A 21,493-nucleotide genomic window follows, 5' to 3' on the forward strand; every position below is an offset into this window, starting at 1 on the left:
ATGGCAGGCCCAAATCATGTGCACTTATTCATGTGTGTGTCCACTTTCTATGCTAAGCCAAATATACATGTGTTTCATACCAAATCGTGTATAGCCTACGTGTGTTTTTGTGTATGTTCAACTCCCTCTAGATTTCATCGTAAGGGAATATCGGGAGTATCACAAAGGAACGAATGCTTATTGCTGTGGTTTGATGCAGTGTACAAATACACAAATTGTACGTTCATGTATTTGATGATATTCGCCTTTATCTTCCCAGTCCTGACTTGACATGGAGGGATGTGCAGCATCTGATCGCCATGACAGCCAAGGTCCCCGACCCAAAAGAGCCAGGATGGAGTATCAACGGAGCAGGGTACCACATCCACGACAGATACTAGTTACACACACGGTGTAAACACACCACACACATCATGTATACCACATATACTGTACTGTATTTAGCCAGTGTTGGGATTAGTTACTTGGGGAAAGTAATGTATTACATATTACTCATTGCGTTTAACAAAAGTAACATGTTACTTAACAATATTACTTTGTGTGGAAATTCATGCATTATATTACTCATTATATTACTTTGTGTTACTTTCCTGATAGTTTGTTTGATTATCGGGGGGAGTAAGGCGAGCTACTTACTAACTCAGGTTTGATAACTGGTTTCTCTTTTCATCTGTGGCACTGCTTTCCCGTGCTACTCTGAAAGTGCTGCTTAATTATCCATATATGCTGTAAGCCAAAGATCTGTACAGATTTACTATCTTTTCAGTCAAAGTCTTTCTCTAGAGCCTCCAGTTCTGGTTATGGAACGCACGAACATGGACCCATAGAGACGTATAGATGACACACTTGCCACTATCACAGAAGCAAATCAATGGCAAAGAGCAGAGGTTTATCCTCTATACGTTTTCATGGAGGGAGCTGTCATGACATTTCTCCAAACAGCCTTTCTCCGCTCGCTTGCGAGAACTAAATTAAGTTGAGATCGGATCATGGAAATGCGCCCAGTAGAGATAGGATTCTGAAAGTAACGCATGCATTAGTTGGCAAAGTAACTGTAACAATATTACCCAATTTTTAAAAAGAATGCTACTTTACTCCGTTACTCATACAAGTAATCTGATTACGTAACATGTTACTTTTGTAGCACATTACCCCCAAGCCTACAAACAGCGCACATACCATTGACATATCATGAACATGATTTGACGCATGCACACACACACACACAGAAACACACAGACACATACGAACTAGGGACACATGTTACATACACCACACACCTATGGAAAACACACATGCTACAGCCAAACAGTCCCACAGACAACACCTGTACACTACACAACACATCCTACACTACAGACAACATATATATATATATATATATATATATATATATATATATATATATATATATATATATATATATATATATATACCTCAGATACTACACAATGCTACTGATATTACACCCACATTGTAAAACAGACACCCGTTTATGACTTGGGAATAAATTATTTTGGCAGGGCAGAAGTAGCGTTGTTAGTGTCACCATTCATGTGTCTGACGGGTGTGTCTGAGCGTATATAGACGCTGTGATTTACTGCACCGAGCAGGGCTCAGGAAAATGAAAGCCCTCTCTCCTAATGTGGGGCGGCAGGTAGCCTTAGTGGTTAGAGCGTTGGGCCAGTAACCGAAAGGTTGCAAGATTGAATCCCCGAGCTGACAAGGTCAAAAATCTGTTGTTCTGCCCCTGAACAAGGCAGTTAACCCACTATTCCTAGGCCGTCATTGAAAATATGAACTGACCTGCCTAGTTTTAAAAAATATATATTTTTTTTAAATGCAGAGTGAGTGAGGCTTTAAGCGGCAGGCTCCCTACAGATACAGTCATATAAATTATTTTACAACGCCTTTACAACACCTTTACAATGTCAGCCGGGCAATGGCATTGCAGCAATCAGTCTAGAGTTGTAATGTATTTTTGCTCTCTCTCCCCATTTCTCTCTCTCTCTGGAAATCTCTCTCCCCCTTCTCCCCTCTGTTCTTATCTCAGTCACTCTCTCCCGTCATCTCCCCTCTGTTCTTATCTCAGTCACTCTCTCCCCCTTCTCCCCTCTGTTCTTATCTCAGTCACTCTCTCCCCCTTCTCCCCTCTGTTCTTATCTCAGTCACTCTCTCCCGTCATCTCCCCTCTGTTCTTATCTCAGTCACTCTCTCCCGCCATCTCCCCTCTGTTCTTATCTCAGTCACTCTCTCCCGTCATCTCCCCTCTGTTCTTATCTCAGTCACTCTCTCCCGTCATCTCCCCTCTGTTCTTATCTCAGTCACTCTCTCCCGTCATCTCCGCTCTGTTCTTATCTCAGTCACTCTCTCCCGTCATCTCCCCTCTGTTCTTATCTCAGTCACTCTCTCCCGTCATCTCCCCTCTGTTCTTATCTCAGTCACTCTCTCCCGTCATCTCCCCTCTGTTCTTATCTCAGTCACTCTCTCCCGTCATCTCCGCTCTGTTCTTATCTCAGTCACTCTCTCCCGTCATCTCCCCTCTGTTCTTATCTCAGTCACTCTCTCCCGTCATCTCCCCTCTGTTCTTATCTCAGTCACTCTCTCCCCCTTCTCCCCTCTGTTCTTATCTCAGTCACTCTCTCCCGTCATCTCCGCTCTGTTCTTATCTCAGTCACTCTCTCCCGTCATCTCCCCTCTGTTCTTATCTCAGTCACTCTCTCCCGTCATCTCCCCTCTGTTCTTATCTCAGTCCTCTCTCCCGTCATCTCCCCTCTGTTCTTATCTCAGTCACTCTCTCCCGTCATCTCCCCTCTGTTCTTATCTCAGTCATCTCTCTGTTCCCAGTCATCATCTCCGCTCTGTTCTTATCTCAGTCACTCTCTCCCGTCATCTCCCCTCTGTTCTTATCTCAGTCACTCTCTCCCGTCATCTCCCCTCTGTTCTTATCTCAGTCACTCTCTCCCGTCATCTCCCCTCTGTTCTTATCTCAGTCACTCTCTCCCCCTTCTCCCCTCTGTTCTTATCTCAGTCACTCTCTCCCGTCATCTCTGTACTTTATCTTTCCTTCTATCTGTCTTTTTTGTCTCCGCCTCGATACTGTGTTTCTCTCTCTCTCTCTCCTTGATTCCTCTCTCTTTCTTTGGTCTAATCCTCTTCTCGCTCTCTCTCTCGGCGACATGTAGTAAAACAGATTATAACCCGCCTGTTTCTCTGAGAAGAATAGATTCATTAGATTATAATGATTCATCACATCACAATGCAGTTGTTGCTGAAATACATCAATTTGGGTGATGTGGCTGAGGATCAGGGAATGCCCTGATCATACTGTTGCTCTGTTCTCAGTAATTACAACTAATGGTTCATTGCGGGGATAAAGACCGTTGGAGCAGTGCATGGGTTTAGGGTCACTTAACATGGGTACAGTTGTTAGGAGATGGGGATAAAATACAACATATTTTAGGATTAGGCTAAGAGGAGATATCGTGTTGCAGTAGAAATTAGGGGAGAGTGTGATGATGCTGGCTATTGCCTCGTTCACGTAAACATGTTTCTCTTCAGGTCAAGAACAGTTTTATTCTACGATGGTAAAGTGTATGAAAAGCTGATTGACAAACATGGTTAACAAAGCAGAAACAACACCACAAATTCACACGACACATTAAAGATGGCAAATGTAGGAGTATTCGCAAAGAGGTTCAGGTGTAAGGAAGTCCGTTGGGTAGGGAGTGGGATCTGGGATGGGTTTTTCCCTCTGGTTCTCTGAGGATCGGGTTTACTTTTCAGGAACGATTGTCGGGGTTATAGCGGAGTTATAGCTGTGTCGGGAGGTGTATTTCTGTGCATGATATATGTGTATGTGTTGTGTACGAGTGGTGTTTGCGTAGTTTGTGGTTTAGTTTAACAAGGTAGGCTAAAGGTTTCATTGGGGACATGTGTGTACTGTATTGAGGACAGATGGCCGTTGTGATAGGAGCAACTGCATGGCTACTAGGGCTGCGATAGAATAGTTGTTTCACAGGAGGTTGATGTAGAGGAGAAAGGGGGGCGAGTGTATACCCAGAATTCCATCTGCGTGACCTCCATATAGACTACGGAGCTTTAGAAACACTGATGTCGTAGACCGACCCCCAGCTCCCATCGCCACGGCGACAATAAACATGTCAGCCGCCACACACCAGCGCAATCTGCCATCAGATTTACTGTGCGTGAAATATGGCAGCGCTTTTATTGGTCTAAAGGCTTGTCACTCATCATTTATTGTCTGTTGCTAGGCCTGCTGGGATGCCCCCTCTGGAGCAAGAGAGAGAAAGCGAGAGAGAGAGAGAGAGAGAGAGAGAGAGAGAGAGAGAGAGAGGAAGCGGAAAAGGAGGCGCAGAGTGAGCGAGGCAGAAGGAGAGAGAAGGGGGCAGAGATTGGAAGAAGGGAGGGGGAAGAAATAGAGAGAGTGATGGAGAAAAAGAGCAAAAAATAACATGCATCCATCCTATTTCATTGTGAAATGGGTTTATCATGTTGACAGAGTAACAGTGTCAGTGCAAGCCCAGGTCCATACAAATGAAGCAGCTCTGGCACCCCCTCATACAGCTTTGTATTCCTTTGAACACTGACACCTATTGATCATGTAGTTGACAGTGGAAAAATGTATCTCTGGTTAGTATCTTCACTTGAAGTGTCTGACCCAGAAATAGCAAGTCGGGGTGTGTCAACACTTGGGGAAGATATAGTCCAAAGCACTGCACGTCCAAACAGGCTTCATCTCCTTTAATCTCTGGATAGAATAGGTGAAACTATTGTAATTACACCGTGGAAGATTGGACGGAAAATAATTGAGAGAAAAGATCAAAGAAATGGTGCCGTCCCGGCAAAGACAAAGTGAATATCAAGGAGAATGAAAAGCGAAATGGTATTAAAAACATTTTAAAAAGAAAGAAAAAAATGAGAAGATTCCAATCCCCCTTTTTGAAAAATGATGCTTCGCTCATGGAGAACTATTAGAATGTTTACATTTGTGGCATTTTGTTCCATATCAAAATAATTAATTGCCTCCGTTTTCAAATTAAAAGTACATTACAATGCAATTAAGGATGCAAATGAGTCTAGGCCTGTCGCATACAGCCAGAGAAAGTGAGAGACGGAAATAGAGAGAGAATGTGGTGATGCATGAGAGTTGGTGTGCATTTTTGTGTATTAGTGGTAATGTATCTTTGTGTGTGTCCATGTGTGTGTCCATGTGTGTGTCCATATGTGTGCATTTGTTTGTGTGTGCATTTTTATGTGCGTGTGTGTGTTTACGTGTGCGTGCATTTTCTCTGTGTGTGTGTGTGTGTGTGTGTGTGTGTGTGTGTGTGTGTGTGTGTGTGTGTGTGTGTGTGTGTGTGTGTGTGTGTGTGTGTGTGTGGGTGTGTGTGTGTGTGTGTGTGTGTGTGTGTGTGTGTGTGTGTGCATTTGTGTTTTATGCTAATGCATGCATTTGTGTGTGTGTGTGTGTGTGTCTTTGAATGAAGAGGATAACGTTTGAATTGTGTCCTCTTAAACAACTACAGGGTAATCAGGTCACTCTTCCCATAGTAACTAATGGACCATAGGATGGTACTCTTACACACACACTAAGATCCTCCTTGTTTTGTATCTTATAACTAGGCATACACATCAATACAAAACACACACAACACAGCACACCGCAAAACACCCCTCTCTGTCTTCCCTCCCTCCCTCGGGCTGTGACCTCCAAGCCAGCATTTCATGAAAGATTTCTCCATCCCTGCCGAACTGTGGACCGTAAAACATCATTTTGCCATAACGTTCCCTCTTTGGAGAGAAAACAGATATAAAAGTATATAGCGTGTGGTTTACTGCGGCCCCTTCACCCACCCTGGCAGAGGCACCGGCTGATGGATGCTCCACATCGCCCGCCTTTTAATTGCTCGTAAATTTTTGATCCAGGGGAAACGCCACGTTCTCCTTGTCCCCTCGGCGACATGGGTGACAGAGCAGCTGGAGGGCGACAGGGGGAGGGACTGGGAGGGTGTGTGGGGGGGGCTATAAAAGACCCTGACACAGACAGAAGAACCATGGAGACAACAGAACAGGAATATCTAGGATAGAGGACAGGATGCAGACGATAGACACAACAACGTTTGAACATGAGAATAAAAAGTTCAAGCTGTGTCTTATATGTTGATTTATTGACAGGTACTTTGAGTATCAAGTCTCATTTAATTCAATCTGAGAGTAATGTTTCATTGTGTGTGTGGGTTGGTCTGGGCCTGTATTGCAAGGAGCTTGTGTACAACTGACACTCATGTCATTTGGACACACTTTTAAGGGGGTGTCGGGCTGGAAGGTTGCCTTACCACAAAATAAAACAGATTTTCTTGCTGTCGCTTGGTTATTTTGAAACGAAACTCCTGATGTTTGCGCAAATTTGCATGCCTCAGAAACCTAAGAGAATTATACGAGAAGCTCGGTTGAAAACTAAACACGGAGAGTTCTTTAAGCACTGAAATATAGTCTGCTAAATTTGCATACTCACAGGCAGTTGTGGTAAAGTAGTCCTTTAAGTGCCTTTACAGTGTTGACAGTAATGGATGAGAGTGAGCAGTTTGATAAATGACTCATCAGAATTCACATCTCTGTGACTGGTGGGTCCCCCCGAGTGAAACGGATGTACATATTGTCTTGTTTTGTTGTGAATTATGTTGTGAGGTGATTATACAGATACACGACATCCAGAAGTATTTAGGTTTGCTTGACCATTTCCTGTAGTGTAAAGAAAAACATGCGGTATAGATATAATTGTGAGTGGGGGGTAATCAGAGGTAAAAGTGATTATTAAAACGTTCTATATATATATATGCCATTTAGCAGACGCTTTTATCCAAAGCGACTTACAGTCATGTGTGCATACATTCTACGTATGGGTGGTCCCGGGGATCGAAGCGCCATGCTCTACCAACTGAGCTACAGAAGGACCACGAAGGGGAGTATCTAAATCAATGACAAATAGGAAATGTGAAGCTTTAATGTGAAATCATGGAAATATCTATACAATTACATCACAATTTGGAACAATTTGATATGATCAGGTCTAATGGTATTTGATACACCTTGTGTGTATTGGCTCAATGTACATGTATGCCACCTCATCACTGTGCTCGTACAGTTTACTATGGATAGAGACTGCATATGAGATTCCCGGGGATTCCTCTGTACCAGACTAGCTTGTTCTTTGAAGGAAACAATTAAATTCTCCCTCCCTCCCCACTCCCTGTTCTCTGTTCTGCTCGCTGTCCGCCCTGCTGTGTGAGCGTTCTTGGCCAGTCTCATTAGTTAGTGTTCCACTAGGTGGGTCTGTCTGTAGTGATCTCTCCTCACATTGAATCTGATCCCTCTACACCCAGCAGCAGCCCTGGATGGCCAACACACACATTGATATTCCACAGGTCACTGTCTAGGGCCAGGGGTTAGAGGTCAGAGGGCACTCTGTATGGCTCACGCTCACTTTTCAGTCTCATCAATGTCTAGGAGCAAGTACTGGGGAGGGGGACGATTGAATCACACACACATACTAACAAAAACACACATACTGTACATACCGTGGGTTGGAACCGATGTAGGGAATAGAACCAAAAGCCGGAAAATAACGGCATTTTTCGAGGAATGGAAACAGATCTGGGAAATGAAAGTGATCTCTAGTTGACCATATTTTAATATATTCCTAATATCTAGGATATAATTATGTAATTCGGGGAAGTTCTGATGCTAGTAAAAGCATAATCACATTTCATGTCATGTCATGATGTTCCATGCTTCAGGCCAAGCCCCCTACATGTCCACCCCACTCTCTCGCTCTCTACTCACCTGTGAAATTTCAGTTGTATATCATTTAGGTTTCCACCCCATATACATACACACCTGCATGGACGCACACACATACTGTACACACACTTGACCGATACACAATGGCCAGGGCTTGTTCTGCTGGCCACAGAGGGAGAGAGATGGGTTACCATGATCAACCTCGCCAGCATCACCCCCAATTACTCATTCTCTTAAAGGCCTATTAAAACATAATTGCCCAGCGATTTACATCCAAGTTAATGTGGCCCAGGATAATGTATTATTTTCTATAAGCCTTTTTCTTTTGTGTTGGCCAGAAAAAGGAGAGAGAGACTGTAATTTCCTGAGTCATGAGGAAAAGGCATGTTGGCAGCCGAGTGTAATTGTTTAAAGCCCCTCGCAGACACCTTCCAGTCGCCCCTTTTAATCCTCGTTATCGCTCTCATTAGCCCGAGGTCAAAGGTCACCCAGCGCCCCAGAAACACAAACACAGGCTCCGTGGAGGGGCGGGAGAGTGGGGTCCTTCTCCTATCCGTACTCTCTACTGCGGCTCCACCGAGGATGCATCTCTTCTACCCCTGCTTAGGGCTTAGGAAGTGTGTTGGAGGCTAGTTGAGCCACCTCACCTCTGCTTGTGATCTGTCTGCAGGAATCAGGACCTTGTTTTCCCCCCAGTGTCCCTCTCTAATTGAAGCTAATAATGATCAATTTAAGTCATTAAGTGCTTTGCCTGCTTGGATGAGGGCTGACTGGTGAATGCATTTGCAGAGCAGGGCTGCACTTGTCTACCTTCCCTGCTGCTACCGGTGGGGCTGTGGATGGAAGATGGAGCTGAGGGTAGGGTTGGAGGTTCCAGGGTCACGTCAATAAGCAGGCTCCCTGCAGCTCCTCTGGCTTACATGCACTGCTCGGCCAGGACTCACACACACACGCATGTACACACACACACACGCACGCACAAATATACACACATATAGCTATCCATCTCGTGGTGCATGCAGTCAGCTGGGGTGTTGGTGGGAATCTGTTTCATTAGTGCTGCTTCTTTCATCGCCCTGACTGGATCTAGGGATGAGCTGGGGATATCCCATTTATTCACTGGCCCCCACGTCCCTCTCCATATGGCCCCGGAACCTGCCTCTCCCTGCTTGGTCCCGTGTTAGTGGAAAGCAATTGTGTGGAATGTGTAAGAATTAAGTGTCCCATCATTCAGAGTAGACATGCAATTAGAGGAGCTTGAACCAGTTTCCAGCAGACAAGCTCCGAATCCTGTCACTATAACTCACACCCAGCTCTTTCTTCCCTGGTTCTCAGGGAGTGGCACACGCACCCACGTGTACGTGGGTACACACGCAAACATGCACGCGTGCACATACGCACGGACACACACACAAAACACACGCACACTGACACACACAGTGGATGTAAACGGAAACTTTTAGCGCCCATATTCGCATGCTAAAAGCACACCCACAAGGACATGCAGAAGCCTCCCTTACTGCACTATTGCATTCAAGCATAATGCAGTTCTAGCTGTGTGACAAGAGACATACGTACTGCTGTGGGTGCGCACCATTTCTGTTTGCTCACATGGGTATGATGCACCCTCTGCCATTCTTCAGTCAGCTCTTCCATCTCTAGTCTAATACCTCTAAGCTATTGAGCTAACCAGGAATGGCCTCTGCTGTATGCTATCCGTCCTAGACACATTTTCTGCTCAGAATTTCATCGCTGTCGTCGAGCAACTAAGTACAAAATAGTGAATTGCAGACATAGGGAGATAATTGCCGTTCACGCACAAAATTTTGGCAAGCGCCTTTCCCACGAGACCCTGATGAAATGGTGCTTCAGCCCCCCGAAACTGTCATTCTTAATGAAATGGTAATTACTAACACAGCTGAACAGCTGAGGGGCCCGCCAAGCTCAGCTAGCAGGACAAACCGGCTACACAAACCAGGAGAGACTACAGACACGGAGATAGAAAGATCAGGGGGAGACAACAGAGAAGAGAAGAGAAGAGAAGAGAAGAGAAGAGAAGAGAAGAGAAGAGAAGAGAAGAGAAGAGAAAGATACGAGAGATGTGGAGAGAGAGCCCATGAGGAAAACCGAGGGAGAGAAAAAAATACAGACAGACAGAAATACGGAGGAGGAGAGAGAAACAGATAAAGATACAGATGGAGAGAGAGAGAGCCCAGGGAGGAAAACGGAGAGTGTAGAACAAGAGAAAGGCAGATACAGATACACAAGAGAGGGAAGGCAAAAAAATAGCTTGTTTAAGAGTTGTGTTGTAATTGTGAAACTGCAACACACCCTGTACTGTAGATTGGGGGGTGTCTCCACAGTAGCGTTACTCATTAATAAGCCTGGCTGTTTTCGGAGTGTGGCTGAGGGAGGGGAGCGTTTGTTAAAAGGGGCGCCGCAGCCCCGATAATTGATTGCTTTGTAAGTGAACGTGCCTTTAACCTTTGGGAGGTCAGGCCCGGTCAGATGCCATCAGTCCCGGAGGTTTGAACCGCCTCCAGCCATTTGTCTTGTGCCGCTCCATTGTCTGTGGAGCCGATTTGTCGAGCGTGAGATGCTTTAGGTGTTTAGATTACAGGCGGAGTGGGAGAAGAAGAAAAAAAGTGCCACCCCAAACAAAGGGCTCTGCTGGGATCTCCCACTGATCTGCGCGGGCAGGGAGCCAACAACCCAGGGTGCTGAAACTGAAGGGGCCCTGTCTGAAACAGAGCCACATACAACCACAATGGAGGCTGAAGCACACAGCCCAGTGTGGGCCTTGAAACCCAGCCAGCACGAAGCCTGAATGGGAGCCAATGTGAGGTTTGAACCGCTGCCAGAATGGTGACATGAGATAGAGCCAGAATGGTGCCTTGAGACTGAGCTAGAATGGCAATTTGAGACTGCAGGCTTTGGATGTTGCTGCTCTTTTACACAGGGAAACTGGGTTCCCGTGTTGGAGCGGTGAATACCGGAGGCCTTTAAACCACCCTGCTAACCTCCCAGGTATTTAGAGCTGTCATTCATCATGGCTGTAGAGATGCAGGCTGCACTGAGGTGATTTATCATAAAGATTATCAGGGCCTCTGGCCATCGCGTCACTCACACACCGGCATACACACACACACACACACATACACACACGCAGGCAAGCAGCCCACCTATAGGACACCACATAGACAAGGTCACACGCACTGCTACACTCTGACTGGTGTCTCTACGGTCTCTACGATTTATAGATACGGCCACAACTCAGCGTGGTCTATAAAATCCAGATGAATATGGAGAATCCATGGTCTCAGGGCAGAGTCTGAGCTCTCCCTTGACGACTTGTAAAACCGGCCCAGAGGCGGCTCTACCCTGCTAACTCTCATGGCCAGCCTGATAGATGTATTAATTATGGAGACCTTTTTCTTCTTGCTTTTTTGTACATCTTCTCCAAGCCAATTACTCTGAGCCTCTGAACTGTATGTGTTTTGCTACAGAGAGGCAAGGTAATTAAAGATATGGTTCATTCAATCCCACTTTTAATAGAACGATCGTTTAATGTAATAAGATATGAGTGGATCCAAAATAATATAATTTCCTATGAATGAAAGAATCTATATGTGTAATTGTTACTTAATTAGTGAGGGAGACAGGAAGGAGAAGTCCTGTGTGTGTGTGTGCGCGCATGCATGGGTGCTCATGCATGGGTGCGCGTATGGATGCTTGTGCATGTGTATATGTGCATCGTGTGTGATATGCTGGCTTTCTTGTTGATTAGGAGGCTTAATGAGCAGCAGGAGTATGAGAATGGGGGCCAGTGTGGTGATGTGATTTTGACCTCTGACCCTGATTCCTGATTGGGTGTTTATATTGAATTAGACGGTGTTGGATAAACACAGAGACGATCCAATTTCTATCCTTAATACAGTCAACTTCATCAGCTAGTCTTCTTTCTTCACATTGGATGTGACTGAATTTAAATGTGGCTTCTGACCTAAGAAATATGTGTTCTTGCTTGTGTACCCAAAGTATTTGATTGATGGGTCAGTAAATAAAGTGGGCTGAGTAGGGGAAGGGAAAGGGGATACCTAGTCAGTTGCACAACTGAATGCATTCAACCGAAATGTGTCTTCAGCCCAACCCCTCTGAATCTGTGTGTGTGTGTGTGTGTGTGTGTGTGTGTGTGTGTGTGTGTGTGTGTGTGTGTGTGTGTGTGTGTGTGTGTGTGTGTGTGTGTGTGTGTGTGTGTGTGTGTGTGTGTGTGTGTGTGTCACATCAACAGGGCTACAGTGGAGAGGGTCAAAAGTTTCACGTTCCTCTGAGTGCACATCACTGAGGATCTGAAATGGTCCCTCCACACCAACACCCTGGCGAAGAAGGTGCAACAGCTTCTCTTCAACCTCAGGAGGCTGAGGAAATTTTGGCGTGGCCCCTAAGACTACAGATGCACCATTGAGAGCATTCTGTTGGGCTGTTTCACCACCTGGTACAGCAACTGCATCGCCCGCAACCGCAGAGCTCTCCAGAGGGGGGTGCAGTCAGCCTAATGCATCCTTGGGGGCACACTGCCTGCCCTCCAGGTCATCTACAGCACCCGGTGTCACAGGCCAAAGAAATAATCAAGGATCTCAGCCACTCGATCCATGGCCTGCTTACCCTGCTACCATCTAGCAGTTGGAGACAGTACAGGTGCATCAAATCTGGGACCGAAATAATAATAAAAAACAGCTTCTCCAGACTGTTAAACAGCCATCACTAGCCGGCCCCACCCGGTACCCTGCCCTGCACCTTAGACCCTGTTGCTAGCCGGCCCCACCCGGTACCCTGCCCTGCACCTTAGACCCTGTTGCTAGCCGGCCCCACCCGGTACCCTGCCCTGCACCTTAGACCCTGTTGCTAGCCGGCCCCACCCGGTACCCTGCCCTGCACCTTAGACCCTGTTGCTAGCCGGCCCCACCCGGTACCCTGCCCTGCACCTTAGACCCTGTTGCTAGCCGGCCCCACCCGGTACCCTGCCCTGCACCTTAGACCCTGTTGCTAGCCGGCCCCACCCAGTACCCTGCTCTGCACCTTAGACCCTGTTGCTAGCCGGCCCCACCCAGTTCCCTGCTCTGCACCTTAGACCCTGTTGCTAGCCGGCCCCACCCAGTACCCTGCCCTGCACCTTAGACCCTGTTGCTAGCCGGCCCCACCCAGTACCCTGCCCTGCACCTTAGACCCTGTTGCTAGCCGGCCCCACCCGGTACCCTGCCCTGCACCTTAGACCCTGTTGCTAGCCGGCCCCACCCAGTACCCTGCTCTGCACCTTAGACCCTGTTGCTAGCCGGCCCCACCCAGTACCCTGCTCTGCACCTTAGACCCTGTTGCTAGCCGGCCCCACCCAGTACCCTGCCCTGCACCTTAGACCCTGTTGCTAGCCGGCCCCACCCAGTACCCTGCCCTGCACCTTAGACCCTGTTGCTAGCCGGCCCCACCCAGTACCCTGCCCTGCACCTTAGACCCTGTTGCTAGCCGGCCCCACCCAGTACCCTGCCCTGCACCTTAGACCCTGTTGCTAGCCGGCCCCACCCAGTACCCTGCCCTGCACCTTAGACCATGTTGCTAGCCGGCCCCACCCAGTACCCTGCCCTGCACCTTAGACCCTGTTGCTAGCCGGCCCCACCCAGTACCCTGCTCTGCACCTTAGACCCTATTGCTAGCCGGCCCCACCCAGTACCCTGCTCTGCACCTTAGACACTGTTGCTAGCCAGCTACCACCCAGTACCCTGCCCTGCACCTTAGACCCTGTTGCTAGCCGGCCCCACCCAGTACCCTGCCCTGCACCTTAGACACTGTTGCTAGCCGGCCCCACCCGGTACCCTGCCCTGCACCTTAGACACTGTTGCTAGCCGGCTACCATCCGGTACCCTGCCCTGCACCTTAGACACTGTTGCTAGCCAGCTACCACCCGGTACCCTGCCCTGCACCTTAGACACTGTTGCTAGCCGGCTACCACCCGGTACACAACCCTGCACCTTAGACCCTGTTGCTAGCCGGCTACCACCCGGTACACAACCCTGCAACTTAGAGGCTGCTGCCCTAAGTACATAGAGTCATTGAACACTGGTCACTTTAATCATGTTTACACATCGTATGTAGCTACTGCTGTACATACTGTTTGTATTTAAATACTGTAATCTCCATTTATCTCGTTCTAATATTTCTACTACCATACATAGCGTTTTAGTTACACTGTTTATACACATTGCATATTTATTTATTTATATACTAAAGCTCACTATAGACAAAGCTAACTCTAATATATCTACTGCTGTACATATCATTCTTAGTATATATTGTGTAAATATCGTGTGTATATATGTATAGATTGCATTTGGATTACTGTTACAGTGCTACTTGGGTTGTTGATTGGATGCATTCCTACATTTCTTGATTTTGACAAATTTAACAAAACGTTAAATTGTTTTATTATTTGTGTACTTGTTTGACATTTTACTGCATTGTTAAAAGCTAGCAACATAAGTATTTTGCTGCACCCGCTATAACATCTGCTAGACTGTTTACGCGACCAATAAACTTTGATTTGATTTTGATTTGTGTGTGACACACAGCTGTGCCCAGAGGGACAGGGGAAGTGGAGCGCTGCACTTCCTGCGGGAGGGGGGCTTTCTCTCGGCGGGGGTGTGCAGCAGGCGTGCGGACAGCGTCTGCACCCCCACCCCACCCCACCCCCACAGCGCTGCGGGCGAGAGGAACCCCGTGCTCTCCACCCCCGCTAATGTATAATTCATGCTAAGTAGCAATTTTTATGTTTTGCTAGAGGGAGAGAAAAATACAAGAAATTTCAAAATAAGGTTGCCAGTTTTTTTCCCCCAATCCAGAGTTAATTTGCGATACCACACAATTAGTCGACACAGAATCTGAGGATATATGGCTGCCCTAGAGTTGCACCAGTAATAACCAAGGGAGCAAAATTCACCCAATAACTTTGTCCCGAGTGTTTCAAGTCCCTAAAAGTGCCTGATGGAGAGAGTTGCTAACAAGAGTATATGAATCTCTATATGGACTAATGAACCCCAAATGCCCCATGGTAAAAAAAAAAACCTCATATCAGACCAATGACTGTTGGTATCAGACACTTTAACAAACTAAAAAGGAGAGATTCAACTAGGTTTGATGCTCATGTACTACACTATAGATGACAGATGTGTTCTAATCTATGGTATCAAGGACTAGTTACTTTGCTCAGCAACAAAAACAAACAAAAAACTCTTGGGACCTTGAACGGAATCTTCTGCCAAGTTTTTGGCACTATTCTCACTCACGAGGGCCCCAGCCTTCCGAGGGACCGGGGCTTGGTGTGCATCCAACAAAAGCGTCCCCCCAGAATTTCATCTTCAAAACTCACTTTGAATTTGTGTTTGAATTAACACTCGGGCGACGAATCAAAATATGTTGAACGCTAATAATGAGGTCACCTGCTATTGATCCTTAAAATGTTCCAAGGTAAGTCTCCTTGTGTAAAGGGATGTTTACACTGTTGTTTTTTTGAGTGATAGGCCCAGTGATGGACGGTCATTTTGCTGCCCTCTCTCTCTCTCTCTCTCTCTCTCTGAAGAGACTGTACCAGGGCCTGTGCCAAACCCATAATTTTCTCCTGCCAGATATTTCATTAAACTTTTAACTCTTTGCAAGGTAATTCACTTGACATTTCAGGAGAATGGTTTTAACACTACTTATTGTTGCCTCTGCAATTTACTGTCAGATGGACACTTGTCTAATAAATCTCCAAAAGCCATTTAAAGGAAACCTAAAAGGAGTGTCAAATGCTGTGAAAACCATCAATATTTCAGTCCAATAAATTGTATTGTGTGTCTTACAATTAACATTTAAAACCAACAAAGGAGGAAAGTGTTTTATGGCCTTGCGCTGTGTAGGTCCCAGTGGCACCGATTTAATTAAGACCTCCTTGTCTTAATTACTTAATAAGCCTAATTAGTAACATTTCTGGAGAGAGGTATTTGGCTGTAAGTGAGATGAGAATCGGTGGAATTTCCATTTGTCCGTTTGTTATTTCGTTTAAGTCCAAAGTTAATCAAATCAATGTATGTGTGTTGTACAGCTCGGGGAGATGTTTGATCACTGTGGGATTTGTCAGGACCTCCAATCCTGCATTAAACACATACTGCTGTGAATCATGATACATACGGATAAAAAAAAAAAACATAATAATCTAGGCTAATAGCTTGTAAAACCACAGAAAGGGTCTGTGCAGCAGTCGGATCAAGCCTATAACACTGCCGGTGTTTTGTCATTGTTACCTGCCATACATAGACAGATGTGTGGAGGAGAGGGGGTGAGAGGAGGGTGAGGAGTGGCGGCTCGCCGTGTCACTGCGCCGATAAGCAGGGGCCGAACCCACCAATCACATGGTCTGCCGCTGGCACATTCCTGGCCACTTAATTAGGGGTTGTTGGTACCACAGAAGGTGTCACCAACCTTTTCACTGGGAGAACAGATGGTGTCCTTTTTCTGAGGTCCTGCCAATGCCCCACTCTTCCGCGCTCCTGGGAAAATGACCTAACTCAAAGGCAGCTGCTTAGTCCAGCTTGAGTGATTCTTTAGTGACACTTCTATTGAGGACTTAGCAGTGCGTACCACTGCAGAGAGTGGGGAGGGGGGAGACCAAGAGGACTGTATCCCTTACCAGTCATTAGTTCTGTGTTTTTACAATGTTGTGATATATGGAGTTATATTAGGCTTACAAATCCATGTTTCTTAGACACCGACTGCAGAAAGGAAGTGAGGGTCGGACCTCAAAAGTGCGTGACGAGTTCACATTCTGCGTGTGGAATCACCTCCCCCCACCACAACCAGATGGTGTGAATGTCAACAGAGAATTGTCCTGTCCTGGGTAGGACTGTCTGGGGAACAAAAAATGAAAGGGTTCCTCGACAGCTACAAAGAGGGGCCATGGAGAGACTGTGAGGGGAGAGGCCTGAGTCCTAATAGATTAAAAAAAAAGAACAGGAGAGTTGTGAGAGGGCAGAACTTGCCACTGGGGAGTGAAAGGAGATGCAGAGAATCTGAGGCTGCAGATTGGTCTGGAAGGGGGTCAGGGTTTTAACATGCCCCGTGGTGGGTGGACAGAAGATGGCCTGTCACTCATTTGTCAGCTTGACTCAGACTGGGGAACCAGAGGGGTTGAATAGAGCGTATGGGACCATACAGCGCAGGCAGAAAGAATCACAGGGTCACATGACTGTTTTGTTATTGGAGGCTGGGGATATCTAGTTTGCCTGCATATGGTATATCTGTTGATTTTTAGATACATTTTGCGCTTTGTAAGTTTAGTTTTAATGTTAGCTCTTGGGATTTTTCTTTTTCATTCATACCCTTTCGTTTAAGACTTGTGAAAGAAATGCAAATGGTTATACAATAGGAATAATGTTTGTCTGTTTTGCTTTATGATTAATAATTTATTTCAAGAAAGGTGAAAATACATGTATATCAAATTTGGCATAAGTGAAAATGTATGGTAGGAAAAACACATTTTACTCAGGTTTTATGTTATAGTCAGGTGATTCTTCCGATGCGGTGTATTATGTCCCCCCCCCTGTTAGCCGAGGGATCTCATCTGATGGCAGAGTGGGGAGTTTCACTGGAAATAGACTCAGCTCAGTTCAGCTGTAGCATTTTATTGGCGTGGCAGGACATAAACTATGTCATTTTCATCATGTTCTATAGTGGGTAAACCTGTTTCCTACTGCTTTTTCTATCAGATATATGTCTGCACAGTTTTATGGTTGTGGAGTTGGGGCCAACCCTGATCGATCTATTGAAGCTTGGGATTTAATAGCTGCACAGCGCCCGGTTCAGGGCAATGGGGAGGAAGGTATATTTAATCACTAAACAGGAGAAAGGTGACAGGCCCCGGTCGCTAACACTTTCTGTTTTATGAGGGGGAGCAGAAGCACGGCTCACACAGTCACACACTGTGGTGTTAGGACACGATGGATGGAAGACAGGCCTACAATAGCACAATGGGTCTTTGCCATCAAACTTGTTTTTTTTATCCTGAATTTGACTTGTCATACATCAAAGATTAAACCTGCTAGTTGAAGTTTAACTGTTTAAAAGTACTATTGTGTAAATATTGCCCACAGTATTGAAATGAACCCAAATGATCTTGTCCCAGACGACTACAGTCGCTCCCACTCTCTGGCGCTCGACGTCGCCAGTTTATTCATTATTACACACACCTGCCACCATCGTTACGCGCGCCTGGGCTTTATGAGACTCACCTGGACTCCATCACCTTCCTGATTACCTCCCCTATAACTGTCACTCCCTTTGGTTCTTTCCCCAGGCGTTATTGACTCTGTTTCATGTCTATACGCTGCTCGTGTTTCTTGTTTTGTTCTATGTCCTGTTATTTATTTGAATTCACTCCCTGTACTTGCTTCCTGATTCTTAGCGTACACGTTATAAAATAAAGCCTCACCAAAGGGAAGCAACAGGGATTTTTTCTTTTTTTACTGTTGACGTCGGGTCCAAGTGCCGCTGCCGAAGTAGCCGGGGATGCCTCAGCTGGCTCGTCAGGCTTCCATACCTCAGCTGGCTCATCAGGCCTCAGCTGGCTCGTCAGGCTTCCATACCTCAGCTGGCTCGTCAGGCTTCCATACATCAGCCGGCTCGTCAGGCTTCCATACCTCAGCTGGCTCGTCAGGCTTCCATACCTCAGCCGGCTCGTCAGGCTTCCATACCTCAGCCGGCTCGTCAGGCTTCCATACCTCAGCCGGCTCGTCAGGCTTCCATACCTCAGCTGGCTCGTCAGGCTTCCATACCTCAGCTGGCTCGTCAGGCTCCGCATGCTCTGCCGGCTCATCAGGCTCCCATACCTCAGCTGGCTCGTCAGGCTCCGCATGCTCTGCCGGCTCGTCAGGCTTCCATACCTCAGCCGGCTCGTCAGGCTCCGCATGCTCTGCCGGCTCGTCAGGCTTCCATACCTCAGCCGGCTCGTCAGGCTCCGCATGCTCTGCCGGCTCGTCAGGCTCCCATTCCCCTTCTGGCTCGTCAGGCTCCCATACCTCAGTAGAAACGACCGGCTCGCTCCTGGTCATCGGGACAGTCCCTCCGGTCAGCGTCCTGCGGCTGGAGCCGGGCGTCAGGTAGGGGGTACTATCACGTCTACTCCCCCTCTCTGGCACTCGACATTGGCAGTTTATTCATTATTACACACACCTGCCACCATCGTTACGCGCGCCTGCGCTTCATGAGACTCACCTGGACTCCATCACCTTCCTGATTACCTCCCCTATAACTGTCACTCCCTTTGGTTCTTTCCCCAGGCGTTATTGACTCTGTTTCATGTCTGTACGCTGCTCGTGTTTCTTGTTATGTCCTGTTATTTATTGAATTCACTCCCTGTACTTGCTTTCTGATTCTTAGCGTACACATTATAACAGTAGCATGATGAGTTGTGGCAGGTGATTCAGTGGTGGTGATAGTGTGGGATTAGATTCTGTCCATTGAGCCTGTTGTTGCTTTTTGGGGACACAGACGGGGTCCTCAGATAGATAGACAGAGCTGAGAGAGATGTGGGGGTAGAGAGAGAGAAAGATTATTCATGTATTAAATACTTAATATCTATTGCTTTGGCAACCGTAGCAACCATCCATTCATGCCAATAAAGCATTTATTGAATTGAGAGAGTGCAAGAGCGGGGAGATTGGGCAGCAAAATGACGTCAGTCACTGGGCCTATCACTCAATGAACTGACGGAGCGCACATCCCTTTATACAAGGAGACATATCTAGGGAAATGTAAATGATCAATAGAAGGTGACTTTGACTTTTTGTCTCACTAATGAGACCTCCTCATAGAGAGAGAGAGGTCCCCTAACATTTTTGGCACTGGGAGCTTATAGAGCACCATTCACCTGTGCCCTGCCATGCTCTCAGAGCCCTCCTCCCCCTGCCACTGATGCCCCTTCACTTCCACTAAGCTCATGATGTGTCTAACGTTGACGCTGAGGGTGTACAGCGCCTTGCCCACCACCTACGCATATTAAAAGTCAGTAAGTCCTCCGGACCCCCCTGCCAGTCCTCATTCTCTCTTGTCTCTTGCAGTGACGGAAATGGTGGTGGAGAGAGAGAAGTAGAGAGAGAGAGAGATAGAGAGAGAGAGAGGTAGAGCGGTAGAGAGGGGTAGAGGGAGAGAGAGGTAGAGAGAGAGAGAGAGGGGTAGAGAGAGAGAGGGGTAGAGAGAGAGGGGTAGAGAGAGGTAGAGAGAGAGAGAGAGAGGTAGAGAGAGAGAGAGGTAGAGAGAGAGAGGGGTAGAGAGAGAGAGGTAGAGAGAGAGGCCCGTCATCCAAACTAATGACTTTCACTTATTGCAGATTAATGATGGAGCGATGTTAATTACACTACGAGCTCTTTGTCACCCTCTGAGGTTACCACTGGGAATGTTGTGGGAGCGTTACAGCAGCATTCGGCCTAACAACCGTGATTATTACAGCCTTCGTCTCTGGGAGAGAGGGATGGAGAGTTGGAGGATAGAGGGAAAGAGGGGTGGAGAAGTAAGAGAGGGAAAGATGGATGGAGGAGAGACAGAGGCGGAGGGTTTGGTGTGAAGGCAGTCTGGGAGGATAGAGGGGCGTAGGAAAGAGTGATAGATGGGTGGAGGACAGAGGTAAAGAGGAATAGAGGAGAGAGAGAGACGCAGAGAGATAGAGGTGGGTGGGAATAAGGCAGAGCTGTTTAAGGGAAAGCCATTGTGTAGCGACCGCCTGATCGTGGCAGTAAAGAGTGAATAATGGGGCTTGATTACAGTCCATGAACGGCACATCGTTCAGAATCAATCGTCGAGCACAATTACAGGAGCGCCAACAGCAGCCCTCTCTCTCCCCGGACAGAATAGGAAGGGATTGTGTCAGAGGACAACATCATCCTCCTGAAAATGACTTGTTGCCTCCTCGTATGGAACCATTAGAGCAGGTGCACCCACACCCACGAGCATTTCCTTATGCACTTAGGACACACACACACACGCCTTCTAAAAAAGCTTTCACAGTCACCTTAACATGCACATTCACACACCTCACACACCACATAACGCTGCATCAATTAAAGCACATTAGAATAAAATCTACTCCGACAAAGACTGAGTGGTGTCTGTACACATGGACACACAAAAGCAATATATAAGTGATATACCAGATGATACAGATGGTCCTTGTCTCAGGTATGGGTTTGGGGTTCTGGATGCAGGGTTGATGGTGCAGCAGGCCTTACAGTTCCAGGCTGTTGCCCCTCACAGGAAGTGCACACAGGAAGTCCCTCTTGACCCCATCAGGTGCTGTCACAATTCGATAGCATCAATTTAAAAACATATTGGTGCAGAGGAGGGGCAGGAATGCTAAGAATTTATATATGGGACAAGATGTCTATACTTTATGATGTTTTCTGTACTTTGGGAAAACACAAATGAAAAGTAAAGAAATAGTAAAGAAAACAAAACGATTAAAAACAGCCAGGTGAGGTATCTGGCAGCAGGTTTGATTGACAGCTGTGTGGATGGTTGTGATGGTGACTGTTTCTCTGAGGATCCTGCCCTCTGGGGGAGTGGTCAGTGTGAACATCCAATCAGCAGGCTGCTTGGG

At 46.8% G+C, this 21,493-nt stretch overlaps 1 protein-coding gene and 1 long non-coding RNA gene across 12 annotated transcripts in view; one reads left to right on the plus strand and one right to left on the minus strand.

Annotated features, from left to right (window-relative positions):
- LOC118364187 (neuroendocrine convertase 1-like) overlaps positions 1 to 21,493 on the plus strand; it is a 153,715-nt gene that overhangs the window by 114,745 nt on the left and 17,477 nt on the right. For 5 of the 6 annotated variants that reach the window (XM_052489298.1, XM_052489302.1, XM_052489303.1 and 2 more), the window contains 2 exons: positions 260 to 355; positions 12,113 to 12,525. The gene's annotated coding sequence lies outside the window, so the exon portion shown is untranslated. Of the gene's footprint in view, positions 1 to 259; positions 356 to 12,112; positions 12,526 to 21,493 lie in introns of those variants that run through there. The other variant, XM_052489300.1, reaches the window with a different exon arrangement.
- LOC127914271 (uncharacterized) lies at positions 12,704 to 14,100 on the minus strand. Of its 6 annotated transcripts, none has more exons than XR_008087859.1 (4): positions 13,749 to 14,100; positions 13,465 to 13,606; positions 13,042 to 13,417; positions 12,704 to 12,853 (listed from the first exon to the last, which is right to left on the minus strand). It is a non-coding gene; the product is annotated as an uncharacterized LOC127914271 (long non-coding RNA). The 6 variants fall into 6 exon arrangements; XR_008087856.1 differs by having other exon boundaries at positions 13,465 to 13,653; positions 13,701 to 14,100; XR_008087860.1 differs by lacking the exon at positions 13,465 to 13,606 and having other exon boundaries at positions 13,701 to 14,100.

This window comes from Oncorhynchus keta, chromosome 31, assembly GCF_023373465.1.
Source record: "Oncorhynchus keta strain PuntledgeMale-10-30-2019 chromosome 31, Oket_V2, whole genome shotgun sequence".
NCBI lineage: Eukaryota > Metazoa > Chordata > Actinopteri > Salmoniformes > Salmonidae > Oncorhynchus > Oncorhynchus keta.